Here is a 16,912-nt window from a genome sequence, read left to right on the forward strand (position 1 = left end):
TTACAATAATTTGGGGATAAAGGAAAATAAAAGAAAAAAATTTAAATGATTTATAAAAAGTGAATTAGGGGTTAGTCCCCTTTGTCATAAGAGTGTACATTCAAAATAAATGCATTCACCCCCCCATCATAGTTCAAATTCACCATATCTCAAAGTTCACTCTGGATCTTTTCATGTGGTGTGTAGTTTCTATAGGCATCCTCATGATACCTCCTCCAAAAATTCACCTTCTGGATTCTGGGAGGTATTCTCTTGTTCCAAATTAGGCTCAAAGTCAAATCAAAGTTAACATAACATAATCCCCCCTGGGGAGAAGATACAGGGAAGCATATAAGAATCACACAGGGATACATGGTTGTCATAAGGCATATGAACCAATTATCAAAAACATCAAATAATCCAAAGAAATTAAAAAATAACTTGTGAGTGAGAATATCAAAAACATGAAAAAATTATAGGATAAAGGAAAAAAATTCTCATCTTATCATATCATAACAAGTTCTTATAGTGATTCATGTCCCATAAGACTGGACTACAGTATGTTGTCACATCATGAAAGGAAATAGAAAAAGAGACTAGATCTCAAAAAAAAATGGGAAAGAGCATTCCCTGGTTTGACACTTTTGTTCCCTTTAAAGGATAATGGAGCCAGAACAATCAATGTTGTGTAATTAATAAAGAGTGTGATACAAGGAAGAAGTCTTGCATATAACACATGTTAAACAGCCACAACCTCAAATCTCATACATGATAAAGTTCTTGCACTCTTTGCACAGAATGTTATCAATCCCCATAGGATTGTTTTTTTTTTTTTAAGTTTTGTGCTTGTATGGCACTTTGCAGGTCAACTTTTGTGGTCCTTTGTGGTCCATTTTTTCTTCATTCAGACACATTCATCTAGCAAAAGTCTCATAATATTTAAATAACTAGTGGCAGGTTGCCATAGTCTGAAGTTTTTTGGGTATGCATTTATATGCTAGTCAAATGGACATCTTAGCTTATTCTATTGTAAAATCAAAACAATTAAAAATGCTTTTCAATACTGGTGACATGTGCTTCAAATATAAAAAAAACAAGAGGAAAAACTCAAATATTGTATCACATATGAAGGAAGAAAAATAATAATGAATAATAATCACAATCATAGAGGTAAAATATAGAGGGTACTTGCTGAAAAATAAGATCCATTTCCTCTTTAACTTTCCATAATCGTCAGTGTGGTTGCACACGAGGTAGATAAAGCAATATGGGTATTGCAGCAATAAGGCATTCAAGAAAATACAAAAAAAATTACAGAAGGCACAAAATGTTACAAAGGACACATCAGGTCAATATAGGTAACTACTAGAGATTTTTTTTTTTTTTAGGTAATATATGTATTGTCCTATAAGGAAAATTTGTTCTGGTAGGAGGATCAAATACAGTGCAACAAAATAATACATATCTAGCAATAGGGAAATCTTATCATGATCAATATTCAAATAAAATCAGTGCAGGCAATCATTCATTATCAACAGAAGGTGATTGTTTTACATGGCTACAATGAATTCATGAGTCCCTATCCCCAATTTTAATGGCTGTTACTATAGTCAGTAGGACTTGGAACAGATCATAAACAGGTTCAGTCAACCCAGTATATTTGAAATTCTTTATGTACACACTATCATCTGGGTTTAAATAATGAAGTGAGAAGTCTATGGGGTCTGCCTGAACAGTAGCTCCAGAATCGTGGAGTTCTCACAGTTTCATTTGTAAGTATTTGATATATGTGGCAACAGTTGTATCCCCTCCTAACAATGACATATAGGCAGAGGTAAATGATTGTGCCTGAATACATAGAAGTCCAAATAGCAGCTCAAATGGTGAGATGTGTAAATCACCTCTCGGTCTGCTTCTGAGAAAAAATAGGGCCAGGGGTAGCATTTTGGCCCATTTTAAATGAGTCTCTGTGCACAATTTTCCAATCATAGTTTTAAGTTCCTTATTTATTCTTTCATCTTGACCAGAACTCTGGGGATGGCATTGTGTATTAAATTTAGGAATTATTCCCAAACAGCAATAAATTTGCAATAAGACCAAATCTGTAAAATGGGTTCCTCTATTTGAATCAATACATGCTGGTGGGCCAAAATGAGGAATAATCTTTTCAAAAGAATTTTGGTAACAAAAGCTGCTATGGTCTGAGCAGTAGGAAATGCTTCAGGCCACCTGGTAAAAAAAATAATTGTCATAATATGAAGTTAATTACCCATGTCTCTGTGTATATTTTGCAATATAGAGGAAGAGTTTAGAGAATTTTTAGTGGTTTGTTTTAATGGAAAGTGTTACGGGTAAGAAATAATGGGAAGGGGTATTACTTGGCTTTATTTGCATCAAGATACAAATTTAGATGTCTTTTAAGAATTCTTAGGAAAGTTAAAGTATGATTAGAAAAATTAACATAATTCAAGTGAATTTCATAGCACATACACCAAACTATTTGGTTAAACCTAGAGCAGGCACCTTGTAAATAGCCATCTAAACTCTGAACAGTTTGCTGGGTAAATGTAGTTCAGGTGTAGCAAATTATATTTGCACACTGCCAAGGCTTTGTCTTAGATTATTCCTTTTTCACTTTCTTGAAAACCTCAGTTGTAGTTTAATTATGATGTCTATGGATCATTCATATCTATTTTTCAATCTTATTCTCTCTCCTGAACTTCAATCCTAAATTACTAATTTATGATTGGACATTTTAAACTGGATATAGCTGACATATCTCAACCTCAAAAATGATCAAAACTTAACTTATCTTTCATACCAAACCTTGTTTTCTTCTAAACTTCTTTATTTCCCTATTTCAGTGATATTGAGCTTTTTAGAGGAGTGGGTGATATGAGGAATGTCCTCAGGTGTACGTGGAGAGGGAGTGGGGAGAAGCCTGGTTCCATATCTCTGCCTCTCTAGTAAGGAACTCTGGGGTATTCTGTGCTGGGGTTATGGTGCTTAGGCCTTCAGAGAGGGATCTGAGTGCCCCCTCAAATATGCATGTCATAGGTTTGCCACCATGGCTCTAGTTGTTACCACCATTGTTCTAGAATCTCAGGTGTATAACTTAGGGTTATCTAAATATTACACTTCCTTACTCAATATAATCCAATTTTAGTTTTTGTCTATGCCACAGTTCTTGAGTCTGACATCTTCCCTCCATTCATATAACTTCTGCTTTAGTATAAAATTTCATCACCTTTCTTTCTCTGAAACAACAAAGTGGCACAGTGGGTAGAGCTTGAATTCAGGAACTCTAATTTTCCTAAGTTCAAACATGTCTTTAGATTCTCACTAGTTATTTGACCTTGGGAAAATCACTTAACCCTGTCTGCTTCAGTTCTTTATCTGTAAAATGAGTTGGAGAAGGAAATGGTAAATCACTCTGATATCTTTGCCACAAAACCCCCAAATGGGGTCACAAAGAGTTGGATATAATTGAAATGACTGAACAATACCCTTTGCTAAGATTATTGCAGTAGACTCCCATTGTTTTCATTGACTCAAGTCTCTCACCACTCATTGTGACAAAGTAATTTTCTTTAAACATAGATCTGAGCCCAATCACTTCCCTACTCAATCAACTTTAATGTCTCTCATTTTACACAAGAATAATATAAACTCTGACCGCCTTTTAATATCCTTAAAAACCTGCCTCCAATCAAATTTTCCAAGCTATTGTATATTGCTTTTCTTCCTGCCCTTTGAAGCAGTCAATCTGGCCTTTTCTTTGTTCCTCAAATACAATAATAATTCATCTCTGCCTTATTGTCTTGGAACTTGGCATCTTCCACTTCACTTCTGCCTCTGAATCCCAAGTCTTCCTCCAAGATAAAGCTCAAATATTATCTTCCAGATGAGGTTCTTCATGATCCTAGTAACTGCTACTGCCTTTCCTTCTATGCTTTTTTATGTAACTACTTTGTATTTATTTATATTCTCTTTATGATTATTCCAGTTCCCTATTTATATTTTGTCTTATCCATTAGAATATAAACTCATCTTGAAAATTGTTTAACACATAACTGGCATTTAATAAATTCTTCTTAACTGGTAATTTGATTTGCTTTAGGCTCAAAGATTGAAATAGGTCAATTACTATGTAAATAATTCTAGGATTCCACTGATACTGATACATGGACAGCTTTAGATGGCATGTATGGAAAGTGGAATAAAGACTAACCATTCAGCTATGATTTCTGGAATTAATTATTTTTAAAAATTAATAAAATAGTAAAGACTTCTAGACACAGAGTTCTTTGAAAAGTTGAGTCTAGAATAACTAATTCACGGAGATCACTATTTCTTTTTCCTTTCTCTTACTAGGACACACTATTTGCTTATGAGTCTGCAATTTCACCAAAGCTCCAAAGACCCCAATATTTCATTTTTCCTTTGTTATCCTTCCAAATGTGGTTTCTGCTCTCTTTTCTTCCTTTTTCCAATGCATATCTCATAATTCTATTCCCAAGATAAATCTACTATTCTTCTGATGAGCTGATACTTTCTTCTCTTATTTAATTTCTGCTTCTTTGTGTGAACTTGAATCCAAGTTTGAAAGCTCCTACAAAGGGAAATGATTTCTTTATTTACTATTGGTAGAAACATAGCTTATCAGAATTTGTGAGACTTTGGTTTAAGATAAATATCAATTATCAAGTAAAAACAAATACAGTGGAATATAGTCAAAATACTCCTTGAATGTACAAATCTTATCTTTATTTAATACATTGGAACATAATTTAGTATTATGTTACTATCTGTTATTCAAATTAATGTAGATTTTTAAACTAAAACTAATTTTGCTTATAAAAAGTGAAAGTATATAAGGTGTTCCCATCTCTAAAATCAATAGTAATGATTGAACCCATGGAACAAATGTTGTGGTAAATTTCCATTTCTAGGGTTTAGTTTGTTAAATGAGTATTTTTATTTACCAGACATCAGTAATGTATTTGATGCCATTCAAAATAGAGGAAATATTACACTTTTGTATTATGTGCAATTTTTTGAGACAGTTATAACATTCTGGGTTAGTCATAAGCAGTTCCATTAGTGCTTTCCTATTATTGATTCAGAACAATCAATTTTTCTAGCTAGCAATGATCAAATCCTCCACAAATCTGACGTTTCTCTTTATTGGTCACTTAGCAGAATATTTAAACCAACAAATTTAATTCAATTTTATTTCTTTGCTTATAAAACTCCTTAATATAATGGATAATGAACATTTGCAGTGAACATTGTCAGTGTAAACTTTCTATTTCTTAATTACTATTATTTTATTACTATAATTAATTACTAACCAAATAATTTCTATGTACAAAAAAGTCTCAGAGCTTTTTTTCCCACTATTTTCTATTTTTCTTGTTGGTTTTATGCACTTTATCTGTCTGTTTGTATTTCTACCTTTTCCTCTCTTTATCTCATTCCAGTCTCTCCCATTTACACGGGAAATGTATTGATCTAGTTTTCCATTCTCTCTCAGAAGCCCATACACTCATCCTTGTTACTGTCAAGCCATCCTCAGTCTGTGTAATTGGTCCCTCTGTGAATGGTGATGAGTAGACTTTCCCTTGTATTCTTCACGTGATTTTCACCCATTTTCATCAATCGGCAGTCATGTGAATCATCATAAGTCTCCATTGTTTGAATATTTCATGGAATCACTATTGTTTTTTTTTATTAATTATATGGAGAAAGTTGTTTCACATTTGAAGGAAGTAGAGATATTTATGTTTTTCCTTTTTTTTAGACGGGGAGGAAGAAAGGAAGATAGATAAACTACTATAGCTAAGGATTTGTAATGAAAACATAAAATCCCACTCAGATAATCCTAGTTCAAAAGAGATATTTCCAAATTACATTACCTTCAGTTCAGAAACTCAAATAATGATAATCCAAAAATAAAATTTATGAATGACAGACTACCTATGAGAGGTAATAGAAAAAAAAAAACACTTTACTAGTTCATATTAATAGGAATTTTCTACCTTCTTTAATTTCATTTTATTGAGGGATCACATCATTTTTAATTCTATCCTCAATTTTTATATTTGAAAAAGTGGATTGGCTTTCAAATGCTTACTAAATATAATTTCTATCTTTTTGTTGTAAAAAGAAAATAGGCATAAACCAGCAAGTAGATATTCCTTCATGCAGTTTCAGTTTTTATGATCATTTCCAGCCAATTTACATTTTATTCTAATGAGAGATCAGAATAAGTGTTTTCCCCAAGTAGTATTTGACACATCTTAGTTTAATGCACTTGTATAACTATTTTAAATTACTTATTATTAATTACACTGATCATATTTTAAAAAAACAATTCCACAGTCCATGCATTTTTCATGCTTTTAGGCTCCTGGGAAAAATTAGGGAAGTGTTCACAAAACTTCAGCACCCATTTGGGATCAGGATGTTAAAATGTCGAAATAAAATCTCTCAGCTATGTAGACTGAGTTATGACTGCTTTGTTTTCAATTTGGTAACCAAATTAAATCAAATTCCTTCATGAATTGTTCAAGCACTGAGACTTGGGGGCATTTTGGTACATTGGGTTACGTTAGCATTTGTATAGATTAAAATCATATACTTAAGTCATCTCACCCTCAACTTTTCATTTGAATAACAACTAATAAGCAAGTGAAATGACTCCTCATAAAGACAGAATTCTTGGAGTGAAGAATTTACATGAGCTGAACAGATCAATATAATGAAAATTCTAATCAACTAGATTCAGAAGAACCAGACTTATGGTCAGTTGTACTAGTCCACAGTGCTTTGATCTTGAACAATCCATAACTTTTCTCTCTGTCAAACAGGCATAGCAATCTATGACTGTCTGTACTTTTTAGCTAAAGTTTTGTAATGAGGATTAAAAAAAAACAATTTGTATAACACAATCTGTAAAACATAAACTATTATAAAATATTAAGTATAACTTTGAAGTGAGTAATAATTTTAAAATATTTAAGAAAATATTATGAGAATGTCACTTTCAAATTAAAAAAAACTTTAAATATTTATTATAAACAAGTCATTTAAAAGTTAGAAGAGACTTCAGAAATCAGCTGGTCCAACATATTCCTTACTAAAAACCTGTTCTATAAGGTCCTTCATAATTAGCAAAGTTTTTCTTCAAGATGGCTATTCATTAATCACTTTCTATCCCAAGTCTACTTTTTCCATATAGGGATGAAACTATTAGAAATTGCCTAAAATTCTTACTCATGATCCTAGCCCTTCTCTCTGAAACCAATCCAGGTAAATATGTTCTCTCTTTCAGGTGATAGTCCTTCACATATTTGAAAGTTTAAACTGTCTTAAACTTTTCAGAATATTAAAAAGAAAGCACTCTCCTCCTCTTTTAGGAACATATCTCTTCTCTTATCCTTTCATCATCATGATCAACTTTTACTGGATAATATTAACAACAATCTATGGGAATTGAATTCCAATTTACACACCTTTTCTTCATACCCCAACATAATATTGGGGTGGCTCCCTAGTGAATTGGGTTTCCATTCAGCCTCCACTCATTGATTGGGTTAAGAACAAGGCTAAGGCTTATCTGTTTAAAGAAGATGCCTAGTGACTCCCTGGGTTACTGGAAGATGCTTGTTTCTTGTCTCACATTACTCCTGGAGTCCAGAAGACTGGCCTCTGACCTGGACTGAGGACATCTGTCCAAACAGGGATATTTCCCCAAATTGATATATCCAGGTGTATAAGTTAGAGATCAAGGAAGCAGTGGGTTCCCTCTTTCCTGGTGAGGCTGTGTGCACTTTATTTTAGACAAGAAGCAGGAGTGAACAGGGATAAGTGGTGAGCAGTGAGCTCTGGTTAGCTAGATGACCTGCCATGTGATTATGTGCCTCTTCCTTTTATGGCCTGCTTTTCATTATTTAATAAGTATAAATTAACATACAATCTTCAGAGACTTTTAATCTTAACAAATATCAAAAAAGAGACTTAAGGTTTGTTTAATAATTTACACATATGATTGAGATGATCTTCTGAATATACTTTAGTTTGACTGTCTTTCTTAAAATTATTGTACAAGTTACTTCAGATATGTTGTGACAATAGCAAAGTAGGTCAGAACTATTAATTTAATTGATTGTCATTTCACTTTGTTGCCTTATTTTAAGATCACATTTCATTAAAGCACAATATCTATTTCACAAGGACTTTTATCTAACTCCTTCTGAACAACCTGAAGCCACCTTGGACTCTACTAGGTATGCTTTCATCTTATCTTGTGTGGTCTTTACTAAACTTTCCTACCAGATCATCTACAGACCATTTTACCATATGCACTCTGCCCCCTCACACACATTTAATTTTTGGCATTCCCTTATAAGTTATTTCTCTTCATTAAAATCTAAAAGTAAAGTTCTCTGAGAGTAATAATGATCTTATTTGCATTTTGAAATTTCCAGGGATTCTCTGATTCATCCTTTATTTCTGCCTGTCTCTGTGTCTGTCTGTCTATCTGTCTCTCTCCCTTCTTATGTATCTACCATGCTGTATTTGTGAAATCAATTTTTTGAAAACCAAATTTAGAATTTTATATTGATCTTGTGTTATTATTTATATTAATATATTCATCTCATTTTATTTTGTACATAATGTTAGCCTATCAAGACTGCTTAGATCCACAATCTGTCATGTAGTACATTAGCTATTCCTCCAAGCTTCATGCCTTTTGTGTATTTGGTTAACAGGTCACCTGTAGTTTCATTGTTAAAAATGTTTTTCAGCACAAGGACAGAACCATTCTAGAAGCATTGCACTAAATAACTCCCTTTAAGTTAGTGTTTAGCCATTAATCACTATTCTTTGGATCTAATCACTTAGGCCATTCTGAATCAACTTAACACTTCTCTCACAGATCCTACATCTCTTTTAAATAAGAGGATCACAGGATCATAGAGTTTAAGAGATGGATGGGAATTATGTGTGAATTTAATTAAAATCATACCTTAAAAATGTATCTTCTTCACTGATAGATGCTCATTAAGCCTTTGCTGGAAGATCTGCAATGTTCTAAAAATTACTCTTCCTAAGCATCCCATTCTTTTTATTAAAAAAAAACTTTCGAGGACTTCCGGTTAAGATGGCGGCTTAGAGAAAGCTGAAGTTCAGATCTCCGGAAAACCCTTCCCGACCGATCTCAAACTAGAAGCTCCTAAGGCGCCGAAATTCAAAACGATCAACAGCACAGACCCTGGGAACCCTCCTCCTGGACCTGGACCCGGTTCAAAAGGTACGGCTCCCCTTAAAAGCCAGAACCCGAGATCCCTCGGACCTCAGGGGTAGGAGCGCAGAGTCCAAGGCTCCGGGAAGCGGCAGCCGCGCCGGGCTCAGAGAGCAGGGTCTGAGGAACAACAACCCTCAGGGTCTTCTACCCAAGTCCCAGTCCGGGTGAAAGTTACTGCCTGGGGCCTCCGCTGCAGAGAGCTGGTCAAAACAACAGCAACCCTCAGGGCGGGCAAGACAGCCTCACGGGCTGGATCCTGCTATCCAAGTCTCAGTGAAAGTCTGTGCTCTCGGAGCTTGGGGAAGCGGCAGCCCATCCCCCCTGCAGGCCAACGAAACAGCCTCACGGCCAGGGATTCTGAAGGCAACTTCCGGAAATCGAGCCAGGGGGAGAGTGTGGCCTCGTGGTCCGACCCTTCCATTCCAGTTCCAGTGAGGCATATTCAGTTTAACCCAGGGAAGGCTCATAGAACCAACATCTGCCCAGGACTAAAGCCTCTGATCACCAGACAAAGACAAGAAAAGCCAATCCTCCACGTTCAGAGATGACAAACTCTACAGAAGCACAGAAGCCCCAAAATACCAAGAAAAATAAGAAGAAAGGGGCGACTCTGGACACATTCTATGGAGCCAAAATACAAAATACAGAGCAGATAGAAGAAGATATACAAGAAAATTCTCCAAAATCTTCCAAAGGAAATAGAAACTCTCCACAAACACATGAAGAATTTGAATCAGAAAGGACCAAAAAGATGGAAGCCCTCTGGGAGGAAAAGTGGGAAATGATGCAAAAGAAATTCACGCATCTACAAAACCAGTTTGACCAAACTGTAAAAGAAAACCAGGCTTTAAAGCAAGAACTAATAAAGCAAAGCCAAAACACCAAGAAATTAGAAGAGAACATAAAATATCTCACCGACAAGGTGATAGACCTGGAAAACAGGGGGAGAAGAGAAAATTTAAGAATAATTGGACTCCCAGAAAAGCCAGAAATAAACACCAAACTGGACATGGTGATACAAGATATAATCAAAGAAAATTGCCCAGAGATTCTAGAACAAGGGGGCAATACATCCACTGACAGAGCTCACAGAACACCTTCTACACTAAACCCCCAAAAGACAACTCCCAGGAATGTAATTGCCAAATTCCAAAGCTATCAAACAAAAGAAAAAATCCTACAGGAAGCCAGAAAAAGACAATTTAGATATAAAGGAATGCCAATCAGGGTCACACAAGACCTTGTAAGTTCTACGCTGAATGATCGTAAGGCATGGAACATGATCTTCAGAAAGGCAAGAGAGCTGGGTCTCCAACCAAGAATCAGCTACCCAGCAAAACTGACTATATACTTCCAAGGGAAAGTATGGGCATTCAACAAAATAGAAGACTTCCAACTTTTTGCAAAGAAAAGACCAGAGCTCTGTGGAAAGTTTGATACCGAAAATCAAAGAGCAAGGAATACCTGAAAAGGTAAATATTAAGAAAAGGGGAAAAATGTTATCTTCTTTTACTCAAACTCTCTTCTATAAGGACTACATTTATATCAACCTATGTATACTAACATGTGGGGGAAAAAATGTAATGTATAAATAGGGGGTAAAGAAAGACCAAATAGAATAATGGTTCTCACACAAAGATTCACAGGGGAAGGGGAGGGGAAGAAAACTCCTATAAGAAGGAGAGGAAGAGAGGGGGGGGGTTTACTTAAACCTCAATCTCAGGGAAATCAACTCTGAGAGGGAAAAACATCCAGATCCATTGGGATCTTGAATTCTATCTTACCCAACAAGGGTAAGGAGAAGGGAAAACCAAGAGGGGGAGGGGGAGAGGGAGAACAAAAAGGGAGGGAAAGAGAGGGGGGAGGGGGAGGGAACAAAAAGGGAGGGACTAAAAAGGGAAACATCAAGGGAGGGGACAAGGGGGACTGTTTCAAAGTAAATCACTGGACTAAAAGGTAGAGCCGAAGAAGAAAAGGTTAGAATTAGGGAAGGCAATCAAAATGCCAGGGAGTCCACAAATGACAATCTTAACTTTGAACGTGAATGGGATGAACTCACCCATAAAACGTAGACGAATAGCTGAATGGATTAGAATCCAAAACCCTACCATATGTTGTCTTCAAGAAACACACATGAGGCGGGTTGACACCCACAAGGTCAGAATTAAAGGATGGAGTAAGACCTTCTGGGCCTCAACTGATAGAAAGAAGGCAGGAGTGGTAATCATGATATCTGATAAAGCCAATGCAAAAATAGACCTGATCAAAAGGGATAGGGAAGGTAATTATATTTTGTTAAAAGGGACTCTAGACAATGAGGAAATATCATTAATCAACATGTATGCACCAAATAATATAGGACCCAAATTTCTAATGGAGAAACTAGGAGAATTGAAGGAAGAAATAGACAATAAAACCATACTAGTGGGAGACTTAAACCAACCATTATCAAATTTAGATAAATCAAATCAAAAAATAAATAAGAAAGAGGTAAAAGAAGTGAATGAAATCTTAGAAAAATTAGAATGAATAGACATATGGAGAAAAATAAATAGGGATAAAAAGGAATACACCTTCTTCTCAGCACCACATGGCACATTCACAAAAATTGACCATACATTAGGTCACAGAAACATAGCACACAAATGCAAAAAAGCAGAAATAATGAATGCAGCCTTCTCAGATCACAAGGCAATAAAAATAATGATTAGTAATGGTACATGGAAAACCAAATCTAAAACCAATTGGAAATTAAACAATATGATACTCCAAAACCGTTTAGCTAAAGAAGAAATCATAGAAACAATTAATAATTTCATCAAGGAAAATGACAATGGCGAAACATCCTTTCAAACCTTTTGGGATGCAGCCAAAGCGGTAATCAGAGGCAAATTCATATCCCTGAAAGCTCATATTAACAAACAAGGGAGAGCAGAGATCAATCAATTGGAAATGCAATTGAAAAAACTCGAAAGCGATCAAATTAAAAACCCCCAGCAGAAAACCAAATTAGAAATCCTAAAAATTAAGGGAGAAATTAATAAAATCGAAAGTGATAGAACTATTGATTTAATAAATAAGACAAGAAGCTGGTACTTTGAAAAAACAAACAAAATAGACAAAGTACTGGTCAATCTAATTAAAAAAAGGAAGGAAGAAAAGCAAATTCACAGCATTAAAGATGAAAAGGGGGACAGCACCTCCAATGAGGAGGAAATTAAGGCAATCATTAGAAATTACTTTGCCCAATTATATGGCAATAAATACACCAATTTAGGAGAAATGGATGAATATATACAAAAATACAAACTGCCTAGACTAACAGAAGAGGAAATAGAATTCTTAAATAATCCCATATCAGAAATTGAAATCCATCAAGCCATCAAAGAACTTCCTAAGAAAAAATCCCCAGGGCCTGATGGATTCACCTGTGAATTCTATCAAACATTCAGAGAACAGTTAACCCCAATACTATACAAACTATTTGACATAATAAGCAAAGAGGGAGTTCTACCAAACTCCTTTTACGACACAAACATGGTACTGATTCCAAAACCAGGCAGGTCAAAAACAGAGAAAGAAAACTATAGACCAATCTCCCTAATGAATATAGATGCAAAAATTTTAAATAGGATACTAGCAAAAAGACTCCAGCAAGTGATCAGAAGGATCATTCACCATGATCAAGTAGGATTCATACCAGGGATGCAGGGCTGGTTCAACATTAGGAAAACCATCCACATAATTAACCACATCAACAAGCAAACTAGCAAGAACCACATGATTATCTCAATAGATGCAGAAAAAGCCTTTGATAAAATACAACATCCATTCCTATTAAAAACACTAGAAAGCATAGGAATAGAAGGGTCATTCCTAAAAATAATAAACAGTATATATCTAAAACCATCAGCTAATATCATCTGCAATGGGGATAAACTAGATGCATTCCCAATAAGATCAGGAGTGAAACAAGGATGCCCATTATCACCTCTACTATTTGACATTGTACTAGAAACACTAGCAGTAGCAATTAGAGAAGATAAAGAAATTGAAGGCATCAGAATAGGCAAGGAGGAGACCAAGTTATCACTCTTTGCGGATGACATGATGGTCTACTTAAAGAATCCTAGAGATTCAACCAAAAATCTAATTGAAATAATCAACAACTTTAGCAAAGTTGCAGGATTCAAAATAAACCCACATAAATCATCAGCTTTTCTATATATCTCCAACACAGCTCAGCAGCAAGAACTAGAAAGAGAAATCCCATTCAAAATCACCTTAGACAAAATAAAATACCTAGGAATCTATCTCCCAAGACAAACACAGGAACTATATGAACACAACTACAAAACACTCGCCACACAACTAAAACTAGACTTGAACAATTGGAAAAACATTAACTGCTCATGGATAGGACGAGCCAATATAATAAAAATGACCATCCTACCCAAACTTATTTATCTATTTAGTGCCATACCCATTGAACTACCAAAATACTTCTTCACTGATTTAGAAAAAACCATAACAAAGTTCATTTGGAAGAACAAAAGATCAAGGATATCCAGGGAAATAATGAAAAAAAACACATATGATGGGGGCCTTGCAGTCCCAGACCTCAAACTATATTACAAAGCAGCAGTCATCAAAACAATTTGGTACTGGCTAAGAAACAGAAAGGAAGATCAGTGGAATAGACTGGGGGAAAACGACCTCAGCAAAACAGTATACGATAAACCCAAAGATCCCAGCTTTTGGGACAAAAATCCACTATTCGATAAAAACTGCTGGGAAAATTGGAAGACAGTGTGGGAGAGACTAGGAATAGATCAACACCTCACACCCTACACCAAGATAAATTCAAAATGGGTGAGTGACTTAAACATAAAGAAGGAAACCATAAGTAAATTGGGTAAACACAGAATAGTATACATGTCAGACCTTTGGGAGGGGAAAGGCTTTAAAACCAAGCAAGATATAGAAAGAATCACAAAATGTAAAATAAATAATTTTGACTACATCAAACTAAAAAGCTTTTGTACAAACAAAACCAATATAACTAAAATCAGAAGGGAAACAACAAATTGGGAAAAAATCTTCATAGAAACCTCTGACAAAGGTTTAATTACTCATATTTATAATGAGCTAAATCAATTGTACAAAAAATCAAGCCATTCTCCAATTGATAAATGGGCAAGGGAAATGGATAGGCAGTTCTCAGATAAAGAAATCAAAACTATTAACAAGCACATGAAGAAGTGTTCTACATCTCTTATAATCAGAGAGATGCAAATCAAAACAACTCTGAGGTATCACCTCACACCTAGCAGATTGGCTAACATAACAGTAAAGGAAAGTAATGAATGCTGGAGGGGATGTGGCAAAGTAGGGACATTAATTCATTGCTGGTGGAGTTGTGAACTGATCCAACCATTCTGGAGGGCAATTTGGAACTATGCCCAAAGGGCGACAAAAGAATATCTACCCTTTGACCCAGCCATAGCACTGCTGGGTCTGTACCCCAAAGAGATAATGGACACAAAGACTTGTACAAAAATATTCATAGCTGCGCTCTTTGTGGTGGCCCAAAACTGGAAAACGAGGGGATGCCCATCAATTGGGGAATGGCTGAACAAACTGTGGTCTATGTTGGTGATGGAATACTATTGTGCTCAAAGGAATAATAAAGTGGAGAAGTTCCATGGAGACTGGAACAACCTCCAGGAAGTGATGCAGAGCGAGAGGAGCAGAACCAGGAGAACATTGTACACAGAGACTAATACACTGTGGTATAATCGAACGTAATGGACTTCTCCATTAGGGGCGGTGTAATGTCCCTGAACAACTTTCAGGGATCCAGGAGAAAAAAAACACCATTCATAAGCAAAGGATAAACTATGGGAGTGGAAACACCGAGAAAAAGCAACTGCCTGAATACAGAGGTTGAGGGGACATGACAGAGGACAGACTTTAAATGAACACTCTAATGCAAATACTATCAACAAAGCAATGGGTTCAAATCAAGAAAACATCTAATGCCCAGTGGACATACGCGTCGGCTATGGGGGGTGGGGGGGAGGAAAAGAAAATGATCTATGTCTTTAACGAATAATGCTTGGAAATGATCAAATAAAATATATTTAAAAAAAAAACCTTTCTTTTTATTTTTTGTATATCAAACAGAATTTAACCTTCTTGAAACTTCTAGCATTCTTTTTTATTATGTCGGCTGGGGTCAAATAGAAGAAATTAATTCTTTTTTATTCATGATAGCTTTTCAAATTCTTGGAATTAGCTATCATTTCCTTAATGATCTTTTTCTTCTCTAAGCTAAATAGTCTCAGTTCCTTCAATTCATTCTTCTATAGCATGAAGTAAAAACCTCTCACCATTCTGTTTATCATTTCTGGATCTTCTATATATCTTCAAATATCTTGTAAAATGGGATTCCCAGAATTGTCTAGTAGTGGTCTGAACAGGGTAGAATAAAGTATTATATCAGGATTATCACATCTTTATTCCTAGAAGCTTTGCCTTTCTTTTTTTTTTAAATTTCTTTTTATTTATTTATTTAGAATATTTTCCCATGATTACATGATTCATGATTTTTCCATTAACTCTTCCCTTCCCCTTCCCAGAGCTGACAAGGAATTCTACTATATTTTGAACATATAATTGTTTAAGACCTATTTTCATGTTATTCATATTTGCAGTAGAGTGATCTTTTAACATCAAAACCCTAATCATATTCCCATTGAACCATGTGATCAATCATATGTTTTTCTTCTGTGTTTATGCTCCCACAATTCTTTCTCTGGTGTTCTTTCTCATAATTTCCTCTGGATTATCCTGGATCATTGCATTGCTGCTAGTAGAAAAGTCTTGATTGTGCCACAGTGTTTCAGTCTCTGTGTATATGTTCTCCTGGTTCTGCTCTTTTAGCTCTGCATCACTTCCTAGAGGTTGTTCCAGTTCACATGGAATTCCTCCAGTTCATTATTCCTTTCAGCGTAATAGTATTCCATCACCATCAGACACCACAATTTGTTCAGCCATTCCCCAATCGATGGACACTCCCTCATTTTCCATTTTTTTTTTGGCCACCACTAAGAGTGTAGCTATAAATATTTCTGTACAAGTATTTTTCCTTATTATCTCTTTGGGCTACAAACTCAGCAGTGGTATGGCTGGATCAAAGGGCAGGCAATGTTTTAAAGCCCTTTCCACATAGTTCCAAATTGACCTCCAGAATGGTTAAGACCAACTGACTCCACCAGCAGCAGTACATTAGTGTCATAATTTTGCCACATTCCCTCCAACATTTATCACTTTCTTTGCTGCCATATTGGCCAGTCTGCTAGGTGTAATGTGGTACTTCTGAATTTTTTTTTTGCATTTCTCTAATCAAGAGGAATTTAGAACACTTTTTCATGTGCTTATTGATAGTTTTGATTTCTTCATGTGGAAATTGCCTATTCATGCCTCTTATCCATTTGTCAGTTGGGGAACAGCTTGATTTTTTGTAAATTTGACTTAGTTCCTTATATATTTGAGAAACTAAACCTTTGTCAGAGAGCTTTGTTTTTAATGAAATTTTTTTCCCAGTTTGTGAAACTT

This window comes from Monodelphis domestica, chromosome 7 (assembly GCF_027887165.1).
Source record: "Monodelphis domestica isolate mMonDom1 chromosome 7, mMonDom1.pri, whole genome shotgun sequence".
Classification (NCBI taxonomy): Eukaryota; Metazoa; Chordata; class Mammalia; order Didelphimorphia; family Didelphidae; genus Monodelphis; species Monodelphis domestica.